Source organism: Penaeus chinensis, chromosome 6 (genome assembly GCF_019202785.1).
Source record: "Penaeus chinensis breed Huanghai No. 1 chromosome 6, ASM1920278v2, whole genome shotgun sequence".
Lineage (NCBI taxonomy): Eukaryota > Metazoa > Arthropoda > Malacostraca > Decapoda > Penaeidae > Penaeus > Penaeus chinensis.
Window position 1 is genome coordinate 20139477 of NC_061824.1, and position 3809 is coordinate 20143285.

At 36.3% G+C, this 3809-nt stretch overlaps 1 long non-coding RNA gene across 1 annotated transcript in view; it reads right to left on the reverse strand.

Annotated features, from left to right (window-relative positions):
* Positions 1-3295: 3295 nt before the first annotated feature.
* LOC125026584 overlaps positions 3296-3809 on the reverse strand; it is a 1705-nt gene continuing 1191 nt past the window's right edge. Inside the window, exon 4 of the long non-coding RNA XR_007114961.1 lies at positions 3296-3525. This is a non-coding gene — a long non-coding RNA (uncharacterized LOC125026584). The remainder of the gene's footprint in view (positions 3526-3809) is intronic.

The following is a 3809-nucleotide window of genomic DNA, read 5'->3' on the forward strand; positions in this document are numbered from 1 at the left end:
TTTCTTGGTTTGATTGTTCGTCGAACATGAATCTACTTTGAATCATATATTAGAATAAAAAAAAAAACAATAAAAAAAAAAAAAAAACTGATTCAGATAGCCATATTTTTTGGCGAAAATTACCGACTGAAAAACATTTGTATCGCTAAATGTCCGCCGTCCACCACAAATTAAAATCCCGGTGACTTTCAAAAGTTCCACCTAACCCGAGCGCCACAAACCGACTCTCAAGCACACGGAGCGAATCTCGTCCCGCGGGGATTCTCTCACGTCTACTGGCAGGGGCTGATGTATGGCGACGCTGCATATCAAAGTGGCAGCCCACATGTGAAGCGTTTTCATGGATTTGTGGTAAAAAAAAAAAAAAAAAACTTGAAAAATGTCGGTGTTTTTTGCCGATGACATGGTTAAATGTACAGTATGACCATATCATCATACAATGTAAACATAGACTTGGTCTTACAAGAAATTGAACAAAAAGACATAATGAGAGACGGGAGGCAGAGTGTAGAGTGAGCTGGTGTCCGCCAATAAGTTCATTACATAACTTCTCAAAAAGAAAGAAAGAAAGAAAGAAAAGAGCATTCTCAGCTTCCACTGATATTTCTACAGTATTTTTGTCATTGTTTATAATGGCTTCCAGTCTTTTCCTCACAGCCATAACTATGCCACCACTTATCACTCAAACTTGAACAAGTTTACTATAGATTAGTATTCTCTGTGATGCATTCACTCGTTTTCTCATGGGATTTTCGGCGACCGATTGTGCACTAGTCCATTCCACAGAGAAAGGTGTTCTTAGGGCACAATAGGCTAAGTTGAAAAAGCGATAAAGAAAGACGACACCTCATCTAAGCAAATGTAAGCGTTGGTTCATTGTTTTCTCTCTCCCTACATTGCTTGTGTAGAAAGACTTTGTTTGAGAACCCATTCATCCTACATTTATAAAATCTAAAGGTGGTATGGTATTGTAATGCTATTCGGGTGTCGAAGAAGGCTGTCTGCCCAAGTTCAGAATTCTTGAGCACTTATCTGTTTAACAGGTCTTCCAGTAGCAAGAGAGTTTGTTCTTATTGTAGCACCGTGTGGTCATTTTTTCGCAGCATTTTGCCCTTTACATCTCATGCAATTACTACATCTACCATTGCGACAATTAATATTATTACTACTCCAGTCACTGTTACCAACAATACTTTTGCTAGTGTTAATATAAATGGTACTATCCAACTGAAGCAGGGTCAAGGGAAGTCCAATCAAGTCTGGTTGGGTTCTTTTGCCAAAACTTTCCATACTAACTCAGAAACTCTTGTCAGTGAAGCATGGTTCACATGAAAATCTCTGTGCTACTTACAGTCTCCAAATTTCTGGAGAATGTAAGAATAAGTGTAATAAGGCAATTGATCTAAGGAATTTGCAAGAATACAACCATTGTGCAAATGCAAACGTGTATTATCTTTAGTAAGTTCTAATAACTGTTCGTGATAATAATAGAAGGAAGAAAATAGACAACACAATAATCCTAAATATCATCAGACCCTAATTATGATTGCAATACTAAAATTTGATGTATGTAAAAAAAAAAAAAAAAAATCCTCTTGAATTACAGCAACCTTGTTTCAGTAGCTCACGTCAGTTCTTGGGTCCTTTGCAATCACAGTCTACTGCGTGGAGAGAGAAAAGAGAATAGATAAACATGTGAAATATAGATGGATAGCCAGCTTTTATTTTCATCTTATCAGTTTACTTTGTTTATAGTTTCATCATTTCGATTACTTTCCATTTATCTTCATTTACTAGACTGTTTTTTCTGTATTTCCCTTTAATATAAATAACAGCATATGTCTGCATAAACAAACAAAAGACCGAGACAATGGCCGAATGAAAAGTTAAAAGTGTACATCGCTAATTAGTCGTTTTTTCTCTTGTAAAAAAAAAAAAAAAAATAAAAACTGATTCAGATAGCCATATTTTTTGGCGAAAATTACCGACTGAAAAACATTTGTATCGCTAAATGTCCCGCCGTCCACCACAAATTAAAATCCCGGTGACTTTCAAAAGTTCCACCTAACCCGAGCGCCACAAACCGACTCTCAAGCACACGGAGCGAATCTCGTCCCGCGGGGATTCTCTCACGTCTTATTGGCAGGGGCTGATGTATGGCGACGCTGCATATCAAAGTGGCAGCCCACATGTGAAGCGTTTTCTTGGATTGTGGTAAAAAAAAAAAAAAAAAAACTTGAAAAATGTCGGTGTTTTTTGCCGATGACATGGTTAAATGTACAGTATGACCATATCATCATACAATGTAAACATAGACTTGGTCTTACAAGAAATTGAACAAAAAGACATAATGAGAGACGGGAGGCAGAGTGTAGAGTGAGCTGGTGTCCGCCAATAAGTTCATTACATAACTTCTCAAAAAGAAAGAAAGAAAGAAAGAAAAGAGCATTCTCAGCTTCCACTGATATTTCTACAGTATTTTTGTCATTGTTTATAATGGCTTCCAGTCTTTTCCTCACAGCCATAACTATGCCACCACTTATCACTCAAACTTGAACAAGTTTACTATAGATTAGTATTCTCTGTGATGCATTCACTCGTTTTCTCATGGGATTTTCGGCGACCGATTGTGCACTAGTCCATTCCACAGAGAAAGGTGTTCTTAGGGCACAATAGGCTAAGTTGAAAAAGCGATAAAGAAAGACGACACCTCATCTAAGCAAATGTAAGCGTTGGTTCATTGTTTTCTCTCTCCCTACATTGCTTGTGTAGAAAGACTTTGTTTGAGAACCCATTCATCCTACATTTATAAAATCTAAAGGTGGTATGGTATTGTAATGCTATTCGGGTGTCGAAGAAGGCTGTCTGCCCAAGTTCAGAATTCTTGAGCACTTATCTGTTTAACAGGTCTTCCAGTAGCAAGAGAGTTTGTTCTTATTGTAGCACCGTGTGGTCATTTTTTCGCAGCATTTTGCCCTTTACATCTCATGCAATTACTACATCTACCATTGCGACAATTAATATTATTACTACTCCAGTCACTGTTACCAACAATACTTTTGCTAGTGTTAATATAAATGGTACTATCCAACTGAAGCAGGGTCAAGGGAAGTCCAATCAAGTCTGGTTGGGTTCTTTTGCCAAAACTTTCCATACTAACTCAGAAACTCTTGTCAGTGAAGCATGGTTCACATGAAAATCTCTGTGCTACTTACAGTCTCCAAATTTCTGGAGAATGTAAGAATAAGTGTAATAAGGCAATTGATCTAAGGAATTTGCAAGAATACAACCATTGTGCAAATGCAAACGTGTATTATCTTTAGTAAGTTCTAATAACTGTTCGTGATAATAATAGAAGGAAGAAAATAGACAACACAATAATCCTAAATATCATCAGACCCTAATTATGATTGCAATACTAAAATTTGATGTATGTAAAAAAAAAAAAAAAAAATCCTCTTGAATTACAGCAACCTTGTTTCAGTAGCTCACGTCAGTTCTTGGGTCCTTTGCAATCACAGTCTACTGCGTGGAGAGAGAAAAGAGAATAGATAAACATGTGAAATATAGATGGATAGCCAGCTTTTATTTTCATCTTATCAGTTTACTTTGTTTATAGTTTCATCATTTCGATTACTTTCCATTTATCTTCATTTACTAGACTGTTTTTTCTGTATTTCCCTTTAATATAAATAACAGCATATGTCTGCATAAACAAACAAAAGACCGAGACAATGGCCGAATGAAAAGTTTAAAAGTGTACATCGCTAATTAGTCGTTTTTTCTCTTTGTAAAAAAAAAAAAAAAAA